The sequence below is a fragment of the Leptonychotes weddellii genome, chromosome 1 (assembly GCF_054177405.1).
Source record: "Leptonychotes weddellii isolate Sample4059 chromosome 1, ASM5417740v2, whole genome shotgun sequence".
Lineage (NCBI taxonomy): Eukaryota > Metazoa > Chordata > Mammalia > Carnivora > Phocidae > Leptonychotes > Leptonychotes weddellii.
The window spans coordinates 163,720,948-163,733,182 of record NC_138369.1 but is presented as its reverse complement, the minus strand read 5'-3'; positions in this window follow the sequence as shown (position 1 = coordinate 163,733,182).

Below are 12,235 nucleotides of genomic sequence, written 5' to 3'. Positions count from 1 at the left end.
GATAATGATTGAACTCCAACCTTGTTATCAAGGAGTCCACAAGATAATAGGAGCAATTGTCAACATACAGGCCACTGAAATACTATGTGGCACAATGTAAAGCATACAATGGGGGAATTTTGGAAGAGACAAATCAATCAGGTGGAGGAGGCATTTAAGATGAGTACTGAAGGATACATACAAGTTAATAAGGAGAAAGAACAGTGTTGGGGAGAGGAGATAGAGTGAGGAGGGAGAGTAACACATCTGTATATCCAGAATAAAGGGGAAGAGGACACTGGAATTAGAATTGTGTTAGAATTAAACGAATGTTTAAGTGAAGGCCATTTTGTATCATCCTTGGCCATTTATCCTGAAAAGAATGCAGAACGTCCCAGAGATTGCAAAAAGGAAGTGATAACCAAACCTATATGTTCTAGAAAAATTTATTACTGCTGAGTACTAAACATAGTGAGCATTTGTACATGTCCATATACTATGTTAGCATCATTTGAATTCTTTGTAGGAAGTACATCTTGCTTACTGGATGTTTTGGGATAAAGAAAAATATATTGCCCTGAATTGTAGTGTTTTCTAGTCATTTCCCTAGTAAAAAATAAGCTTCCTAAGGATGGGGACCATAACTTTTACTCCACACAGAGTATTTTACATAATAAGATATTAATGACAACACTTTGAATTCACAGGCAGTTTCACCCTTGTTTGGGATTGTTGGGATGCATGCCAGATTACACGGAATGCAGTTTTAACAGGAAATAGTTTCTTCTCTGTGGACGCTGCTGCTCTTTTTCCTCAGCAACAATCAGTTTCCCTGATTTCTATTTTGGCCTTTAAAAAGAAAAAAAAACTAAAAAACATTAATTATAGGCATCTCAGTAAGATAAGAAGATGAATTGACTTTTCTGTTTCTACATACCAGTATCTCAGTGGTAAAATAAAGTCTTTTTCCCTGCTCTCTTTTAAAGGGGATTATTTTGTAGAAGTTCAATGCTACCAAGAAATTGGTAGTGTTTATTGCTTGTCTCTAATGGAAATTACATTTTATGGGGAATTGAGATTGATTATCCTTATCTTGACAAGTGAAGATTGAGGGCGTATACTATGGAATAGTGTACAATCTCAACCGCGAAGAGGAAATGTTTAACACCTTAGTTCCTAGGTGTTTAAGACCAGGATAACAGAAGGGTCTATTTGATGCAACCATTTCTAATTTTAAAAATTCACAGTATTTAAGATCTATATAGTGAACTATTATGCTTTTACTGATTTGTTTTCCTCAAAACAACAAAAGATCTCCCTTTATTGATTAAAAGAGATCTGTTTGGTTTCAACTTTACTTATATATTGAGGATAATAAGGGAAGAAGTGGACAAACAGCATATAATTATTATAGTTGCTATTATTGTGAGAAACTTGTCTGTTTTCCTAACAGCAGATGTAAGAAAATACTAATTCCTAATAATGCTGATCTCTGTAAAATATATCTCAACCCTTACCCTCACACTGTGTTCCTAGAAATTAATAATAAAAAGAATACATTATCTAATAAAATAAAATATTATTTTAGCAATATTGTTTTTATAAAATATAAATTTCAGGCCTAATTATATTATAATTTAGTTGTATCTATAAAATCACCTATGGACATATTGAGCTATCTAGATCCCTTGTAATATGTTCATTGTCTCAATGCCAATGACCTAAAAAATGATTTAAAATAACCAAGACCCAGTTATATGGAAAACAAATTCTGGAGATGCAGTATACAGCATGGTGGCTAGAGTTAATAATGCTGTACTGTATATTTGAAAGTTGCCAAGAGAGTAGATCTTAAAAGTTCTCATCACAAGGAAAAAAACAACTATATATGAGGTGATAGATGTTAACTAAACCTATTGTGGTAATAATTTCATAATATGTACAAATATATATGATATCAAATCATTACACTGAACACATTAAACTAATACAATGTTATATACCCATTATATCTTAATAAAACTGAAAACATTTTGTAAAAAATACCGGAAACCTAAGAATTTTATCTTATTCCTAATTTGGAAGCCAAATTTTAAAAATTACATGAGATGATATAAATATATATATGATGATACAGCTGCTGAATCTCATTATATAATCTCATTATTTCAATGTCAAGACAACTGGGGATTAAATATCATACTGAACTTCTGAGAATATTAATTGAATATAATTTTGAATGGACTGATGTATAGATCTTATGACCTAGAGGCACAGAGAAAAGCTCATCTTTCTGAAGATACTTTAATACTGTCACTTGATATTTCACTGCTCAAGAGTGATTTTTTGAATTCTAAAAAGTGTTTGCAGCTAGATCATAAATACCCTCAGAGGAAGGAACCCCACCATTTTACAACCATTTAATACCTTTATTATTATTTAGTTATCAACTTGCACTCCAGCTGACAACTAGTATCTAACACATAGCGTATTTTGACACAGGGGAGAGCAGTAAGCTTGAAGCATGAAACCATTGCCCAAAGAAGGTTCCCCTGGTTAAACACTGTGCACCCAAAATGTAGCAAGGAAGAGCTATCCACCCAGGGGAAATGAAAACAGGGGTCAATGAGGTAGGTCAGGAGAGCTGTAGGAGCTGAGAAGGACAGTGATTACCTGGGCTTATGTCATGATTTTCCCTAAGGCAGGGCTCGACCTCAAGTAGCAGTAAGTATGTTCCCATCATTGTTGCACTAGTAGTAATCTATAACATTCAGTTAATTTGCTTCACCTGCTGAACAAGATGGGTTCCTTAGTTGCCACTGTAAATATAATACCTGAACATGTAGGGTCATAGAGAAAACTAAACCTGTGGGAAATCATTTGGCTTAATAGCATTTTATCTGGAAGATCAATGTACAAATCTCTTTGAATTTAAATTATTGACCATCTTTATGTTATTAAATATTTATACATTGTATGAAGGGGAAGATTTACTGACCATTTATACAATTGGAACCAGAAATAATTTCATTATACAATATGATATACATTAGATTTTTAAAAAGACTTTTATGTGAAATAGATATATATTTCTGAAATAGAAAAAAATATATTTGTTACTATTTTACTATGCAATGGAAGTTTGAAATCCAGTTTATTTAGAAGTGTATGATTGAATAATATATTAACTAACACGAAGTTTTCGATATTAAAAAGGAAAAACATGTACTATGTCTTTCAAAGAACTTTAAAGAGAATTTGTCACAACGCTACTATTTTTTAATTGCAGTCCATAAACAACTTTAAGTTGTAATGTTTATGACATAGTTTTAATAGAGCAGCATACTTTGTAATTGTGAGTTTTATATTTGTATATTGTGTTAAGAAATCGCAAAACTAGATTTTGTATGCAATATATGGAATTTTTTAAGGCTAACTTAGCACAAATGTTACTTCAGACATCACATGTCCATTGAATGTGCTCAATAAACATTTGTTGAATGGAAGTGTATTGTATCTAATTCCTAGTTGAAAATATTTCATCTTGGTGTTGTTTCACATGAATGATCAATGCTAAAGCACTAAAGCACTAAAATTAGAATTACATAGCAGAAAAGCAGTATGTGATTTTACCATGATCGTCAGAGTTTATGGGATTAAGGCATTTTATCCTTCATTTGAGTTACCATCTCAGAGCCTGATTACTCCTTACTTTCATTTATGAATCTGAATAAATGTAGCACAGACCCTGTAGCTATTGCATATTCGACTTTATCCATCACCACTGCTAATGATTATTTGGCCCTGAGGATTAAGTACATCTCCTTCAGTATGCCCAGTCCTGTGCTTCGTGAATGCATTAGCCCCTTTGACCTTCCCTAACTGATCAGGGGCACAGTTGTAAATTGCAGATTGGGAGCAATCTTTTATTTCTTTGATGTTTTCAAAGTGACTGAATAATTTCATACTGAGTGTAAAGTAACTGGAGGTAAAGAATATTTCCAGATATGTGAGGGTTAAAGGTGTGAGATGGATAATTAATTACGTTTTTTGTTAATAATGTATCGTGTTTACCCCTGCATTCATTCTGTCCTAAAAAACCATCCACTAAAAGATTCTTGGAATTTTAAATAGAAATACCAAATAAGATTTGTAGTAGAAATCACATGGTATACTATAAATCACTATACATAAATGTTATCAATATAATGGCTAATCCTTTTTCATGTAGAAAGTTACAATGAAATTAAACAAGCAAAGGCAATATGTGAAATGCTGTATTTACAGCAACTAGTGAAGAGCAACTAACAAACTTCGTGAGACAGATCCAAATAGAGATTCCAATTCAGTTTCTTTAGGTCAGTTTGGGAAGCTTATTTAATCTTTAAATTTCAGTGTCTTCTGTATACTGAAATCAGTCATGCAAGCTTAGGTAATTGTCACAAGAATTAAATACCACAGTATACACAAAAGCACCTGCACAGTGCTTGGCACATAGTAGGTGCTGGTGGAATGGCTGCCCTTTCATTTTCTCTTTTTCAGTCTTTAGTGAGTCCAAATATTTCAATATTTTAAGTCTATCTTCAGATGTGTCATTTGTATTTTTTTTCCTTCTTTCATTGGGAAATGAGCATTTACATTGACACTCGAGTGAATATACACTCTTATCTTTGAGCATGGATTCTGAGAGATTTCTAAAGAACTGCAACACTTGCTTTAGCTGTTGCAATAGATTCAAGAACTGCCATTGTCAGAAGAGTTGTGAAATGCTGACCTACAAAACTCAAACGCTGAGTTTCCTTGGTTCTTTCTGTTTTTGCATCCTCCCCAGATCTTGGGAGCTATATTTATTTGCCATAGCAATATCCTTAGAAACCTGATTTAAACTCACTCCCTGCAGAAGCTTGCCCTGATTACACAAGCCTTACTATAAGTGCTCCTCTTCTCTGCATTTTATTAGTAATTACGTTAAATCCTCAAATAAAATATCATATATTTGAATATTACAATTTGTTTTTTCCTAACTTGAATAAAGATTGGGATGTTGTTTAGTTTCTTTAACATATTAAGAGAGGATTTGCTAAGTAAGTTAAGAATCAGAGTAGATATTTTTGTGGCTGAAGGGGTATTTTAATCATAAAAGAAAAGATGTTTCAAGTATCTTTAAAGGTTTTAGAATCATTTTGAAAATAATTATATGTTTATTAGACACAATATCTGTACATAAATGCAAATTAATCTAATCTATTAGGCAATTCTACTTGGCTACATAGTTTGGGATATTACAACCAATTGGACAGAGTAAGGCTGTGTTCTTTATAAATATCTTTTCATTACTATTGAGAATATGTATTCAAATTGTTCCAATTAGTACATTTCAGAGTATTAAGTTCTATTAGATTGGCATTTTTATTTTTTGTTTGATTGAACTTGTTTTGGTCTTGTAAAGATTTTGATATTTTTAAAAAATATATGTTCTGTACCTTAAAAAAAAAGCCAAAAAAAACCTGGAAACTCATTTAAGAAGAAAACTCATTTACCTTCATTGACATCTTTGTTTCTGTCCTAGTCCCATGGTGTCTCAGCACAGAGGCTCAAATATTGCTGACAAACCGATTCAGAACAGCATTACCATATATTTTTGCACAATTGTTCCTCATTAGTTGGATAACATAAAAATCATCTCAGTGCTTGTCCCCATTTTCTAACAATGCTTTTAAAATGTACATTGGTTACGTATTTGTCCTTATATAGGGAAGTATTATCTTCGGGAAAGTGATGGTAATTTCATGTAATATGAGTTAAAATTGCTAAATTTTAAAGGAAAGAGAATTTATAACCATTCCAAGTAAAGAAGAAGATATTTCTGTGGCACCTCAAATTATTTCTTATTGTCCTTAGATTTTGAATCATTTAAAAATGGTAATGATTCACTATTATTAAGTGTAGATGAATGTTAATTATTTCATGGGTATTGAAACAATATCACATAGCTATTTTAATTAAGTTGTGCATAAAGAAAGTATAATCTAATCTGCAAGAGACTCATTTTAGACCCAAAGACACCTCCAGATTTAAAGTGAGGGGGTGGAAAACCATTTACCATGCTGATGGACATCAAAAGAAGCTGGGGTGGCAATCCTTATATCAGACAAATTAGATTTTAAACCAAAGACTATAATAAGAGATGAAGAAGGACACTACATCATATGTAAAGGATCTATCCAATAAGAAGATTTAACAATTTTAAATATCTATGCCCCTAACATGGGAGCAGCCTATTATATAAACCAATTAATAACAAAATCAAAGAAACAATAATACAATAATAGTAGGGGACTTTAACATCCCCCCACACACTGAAATGGACAGAAGATCTAAGCAAAAGATCAACAAGGAAATAAAGGCTTTAAATGACACACTGGATCAGATGGACTTCACAGATATATTTAGAATATTCCATCCCAAAACAACAGAATACACATTCTCCAGAATAGATCACATCCTGGGTCACAAATCAGGTCTCAAGTGGTACCAAAAGACTGAGATCATTCCCTGCATATTTTTGGACCACAATGCTTTGAAACTAGAACTCAACTACAAGAGGACATTTGGAAAGAACTCAAATACATGGAGGCTAAAGAGCATCTTACTAAAAAATGAATGGGTCAGCCAGGAAATTAAAGAAGAATTAAAAAAAATTCATGGAAACAAATGAAAATGAAAACACAACTGTTCATATCTTTGGGATGCAGCAAAGGTGGTCCTAAGAGGAAAGGATAGCACCATACAAGCCTTTCTCAAGAAACAAGAAAGTTCTCAAATACACAACCTAACCCTACACCTAAAGGAACTGGAAAAAGAACAGCAAATAAAACCTAAACCCAGCAGGAGAAGAGAAATAATAAAGATCAGAGCAGAAGTCAATGAAATAGAAACCAAAAGAACAGGAGAACAGATCAACGAAACTAGGAGCTAGTTCTTCTTTTTTTTTTTTTTTAAGATTATATTTATTTATTTGACAGAGAAAGACACAGCGAGAGAGGGAGCACAGCAGGGGGAGTAGGAGAGGGAGAAGTAGGCTTCCTACTGAGCAGAAAGCCCAATGTGGGGCTCGATCCCAGGACCCTGGGATCATGACCTGAGCCAAAGGCAGATGCTTGAAGACTGAGCCACCCAGGCACCCCAGGAGCTAGTTCTTTGAAAGAATTGATAAGATTGATAATCCCCTGGCCAGACTTATCAAAAAGAAAAGAGAAAGGACCCAAATCAACAAAATCATGAATGAAAGAGGAGAGATCACAACCAACACCAAAGAAATACAAACAATTATAAGAACATATTATGAGCAACTCTATGCCAGCAAATTAGATAATCCGGAAGAAGTGGATACATTCCTAGAGACCTATAAACTACCAAAACTAAACCAGGAAGAAATAGAAAACCTGAACAGACCCATAACCAGTAAGGAAATTGAAGCAGTAATCAAAAATCTCCCAACAAACAAGAGCTCAGGGCCAGATGGCTTCCCAGGGGAATTCTATCAAACATTTAAAGAATTAATACCTATTCTTCTGAAACTGTTCCAAAAAATAGAAATGGAAGGAAAACTTCCGAACTCATTTTATGAGGCCAGCATTACCTTGACCCCAAAACAGGATAAAGATCCCATCAAAAAGAAGAACTACAGACCAATATCCCTGATGAACATGAATGCAAAAATTCTCACCAAAATATTAGCCAATAGGATCCAACAGTACATTAAAAGGTTTATTTACCAAGACCATGTGGGATTTATTCCTGGGCTGCAAGATTGGTTCAACATCGGCAAATCAATCAATGTGATACAATATGTTAATAAAAGAAAGAACAAGAATCATATGATCCTCTCAATAGATGTAGAAAAAGCATTTGACAACGTACAGCATCCTTTCTTGATTAAAACTCTTCAGAGTGGGGGCGCCTGGGTAGCTCAGTCGTTAAGTGTCTGCCTTCGGCTCAGGTCATGATCCCGAGGTCTTGGGATCGAGCCCCACATCGGGCTCCCTGCTCCCCGGGCAGCCTGCTTCTCCCCTCCCACTCCCCCTGCTTGTGTTCCCTCTTTCACTGTGTCTCCCTCCCTCTGTGTCAAATAAATAAATAAAATCTTAAAAAAAAAAAAAAACTCTTCAGAGTGTAGGGATAGAGGGTACATACCTCAATATCATAAAAGCCATCTATGAAAAACCCACAGCGAATATCATTCTCAATGGGGAAAAACTGAGAGCTTTTCCCCTAAGGTCAGGAACACAGCAGGGATGTCCACTCTCACCACTGCTATTCAACATAGTACTAGAAGTCCTAGCCTCAGCAATCAGACAACACACAACAAAAAAAATAAAAGGCATCTGATTGGCAAAAAAAAGTGAAACTCTCACTTTTTGCAGATGATATGATACTTTATGTAGAAAACCCAAAAGACTCCACCCCAAAACTGCTAGAACTCATACAGGAATTCAGCAAAGTGGCAGGGTAAAAAATCAATGCACAGAAATCAGTTGCATTTCTATACACCAACAATAAGACAGAAGAAAGAGAAATTAAGGAGTCGATCCCATTTACAATTGCACCCAAAACCATAAGATACCTAGGGGTAAATCTAACCAAGAGGAAAAGAATCTGTACTCAGAAAACTATAGAATACTCATGAAAGAAATTGAGGAAGTCACAAAGAAATGGAAAAATGTCCCATGCTCATGGATTGGAAGAACAAATATTGTGAAGATGTCAATGCTACCTAGAGCAATCTACACATTTATGCAATCCCTGTCAAAATACCATCCACTTTTTTCAAAGAAATGGAACAAATAATCCTAAAGACCCCAAATAGCCAAAGGAATGTTGAAAAAAAAAACAAAGCTGGTGGCATCACAATGCCAGACTTCAAGCTCTATTACAAAGCTGTAATCATCAAGACAGTATGGTACTGGCACAAAAACAGGCACATAGATCTGTGGAATCGAATAGAGAGTCCAGAGATGGACCCTCAACTCTATTGTCAACTAATCTCTGACAAAGCAGGAAAGAATGTCCAATGGAAAAAAGACAGTCTCTTCAACAAATGGTGGTGGGAAAATTGGACAGCCACATGCAGAAGAATGAAACTGGACCATTTCCTTACACCACACACAAAAATAGATGCAAAATGGATTAAAGACCTAAATGTGAGGCAGGAATCCATCAAAATCCTAGAGGACAACACAGGCAGCAACCTCTTTGACCTCAGCCACAGCAACTTCTTCCTAGAAACATCGCCAAAGGCAACGAAAGCAAGGGCAAAAATGAACTATTGGGACTTCATCAAGATAAAAAGCTTTTGCAAAGCAAAGGAAACAGTCAACAAAACCAAAAGACAACTGACAGAATGGGAGAAGATATTTGCAAATGACTTGTCAGATAAAGGGCTAGTATCCAAAATCTATAAAGAACTTCTTAAACTCAACACCCAAAGAACAAATGATCCAATCAAGAAATGGGCAGACTGCATGAACAGACATTTTTCCAAAGAAGACATCCAAATGGCCAACAGACACATGAAAAAGTGCTCAACATCACTCGGCATCAGGGAAATCCAAATCAAAACCTCAATGAGATACCACCTCACATCATTCAGAATGGCTAAAATTAACAAGTCAGGAAACGACAGATGTTGGCGGGGATGCGGAGAAAGGGGAACCCTCCTACACTGTTGGTGGGAATGCAAGTGGTGCTGCCACTCTGGAAATTAGTATGGAGGTTCCTCAAAAAGTTGAAAATAGAGCTACTGTATGAGCCAGCAATTGCACTACTGGGCATTTACCCCAAAGATACAAATGTAGTGATCCGAAGGGGCACCTGCACCCCAATGTTTATAGCAACAGTGTCCCCAATGTTTATAGCAACATTGTCCACAATAGCCAAACTATGGAACCATCAAAAATAATGATATCTTGCCATTTGCAGTGACATGGATGGAACTAGAGGGTATTATGCTAAGCAAAATAAGACAATCAGAGAAAGACAATTATATGATCTCACTCATATGTGGAATTTAAGAAACAAAGCAGGGGATCATAGCAGAAGAGAGGGAAAAAAAAACACACAAGATGAAATAAGAGAGGAAGACAAACTGTAAGAGACTCTTAATCATAGGAAATAAACTGAGGGTTGCTGGAGGGGAGGTGGGTGGGGGGATGGGGTCACTGGGTGAAAAAAAGACAAATCAGTAGAATAAACATGTATCTTTAAAAGAAAAAAAGACAGTATGGTACTAGCACAAAAACAGACACAGATCAATGGAACAGAATCGAAAACCAGAAATGGAACCACAACTGTATCAACTAATCTTTGACAAAGTAGGAAAGAATATCCAATGGGAAAAAGAGAGTCTATTCAACAAATCATGTTGGGAAAACTGGACAGCAATAAGCAAAAGAATGAAACTGGACCACTTTCTTACACCATACACAAAAATATGTTCAAAATGGATGAAAGACGGAAATGTGAGATAGGAAACCATCAAAATCCTAGAGGAGAATACAGGCAGCAACATCTTTGACCTCGGCTGCAGCAACTTCTCATTATACATGTTGCTGGAGGCAAGGGAAACAAAAGCAAAAATAAACTAGTAGGATTTCAAGATAAAAAGCTTCTGCACGAAGGAAACAATCAACAAAATTAAAAGGCAACTTTCGAAATGGGAGATATTTGCAAATGGCATATCTGATAAAGGGTTAGCATTGAAAATCTATAAAGAATTTATCAAACTCAACATCCAATAAATAATCCAGTTAAGAAATGGGCAGAGGACATGAACAGACATTTTCCCAAAGAAGACATCCAGGTGACTAACAGACACATGAAAAGATGCCCAACATCACTCATCATCATGGAAATGCAAATCAAAACTACAATGAGCTATCACCCTACACCTGTCAGAATGGCTAAAATTAACAACACAGGAAACAACAGATGCTGTGGAAGATGCAGAGAAAGGAGAACCTTATTACACTGTTGGTGGGAATGCAAACTGGTGCAGCCATGCTGGAAAACAGTAGGGAGGTTTCAAAAAAGTTAAAAATAGGATTACCCTATGACTCAGCAATTGCACTACTAGGTATTTACCCAAAGGGTAAATTTGAAAGGATAAATACACCCCACTATTTATAGCAGCATTATCAACAATAGCCAAATTATGGAACAAGCCCAAATGTCCTTTGACTGATGAGTGGATAAAGAAGAGGTGGTATATATTACTCATCCATAAAAAAAGATTGAAATCCTGCTATTTGCAAGCCCATGGATGGAGCTAGAGTGTGTCATGCTAAGTGGGATAAGTCAGTCAGAGAAAGACAAATACCATATGATTTCACTCATATGTGGAATTTAAGAAATAGATAAACATAGGGGGAAAAAAGGAAAGAGGCAAACCATAAACCAGACTCTTAACCATAGAGAACAAACTGAGGGTTGCTGGAGTGGAGGCAGGCAGGGGGATGAGTTAAATGGGCAATGGATATTAAGGAGGGCACTTGTGATGAGCACTGGGTGTTATATGTAAGTGATGAATCATTCTACTCCTGGAACTAATATTACACAATATGTTAACTAATCTGAATTTAAATAAAAACTTGAAACAAACAAAAAACATTTGTTGGATTGTTGGATAATGTTTGCATACAAAATAATATCTAGACTTCTAAGCATACCATACAAAAAAACGTTATTTTCTAATTTCCATCAACTTGGTCTAAATCCATCTATCACCGCAACATCCATCCAACATCTTTTCCAACTAGAGTTGACTCTTGAACACATGGGTTTGCATTGTATGGGTCCATTTATATGCAGATATGTTTTGATCAGTACAGTACAGTGCTATAAATGTATTTTCTCTTCCTTATAATTGTCTTAATAGTATTTTCTTTTCTCTACCTTATTTTATTGTACAAATACAGTATATAATACATATAACATGCAAACTATGTGTTAATTAACTGTTATGTTATTGATAAGACTTGTGGTCAACAGTAGACTATTAGTAGTCAGATTTTGGGGGAGTCAAAAACTATATGCAGATTTCTGGGGTACCTGGGTGGCTCAGTTGGTTAAATGTCCACCTCTCAGTTTAGACTCATGTCATGATTTCATGGGTTGTGGGATCGAGCCCTGCATTGGGCTCCTCACTTGGTGGGGTCTGCTTGAAAGATTTTCTCCCTCAGCCCCGCCCCTGGTTCAT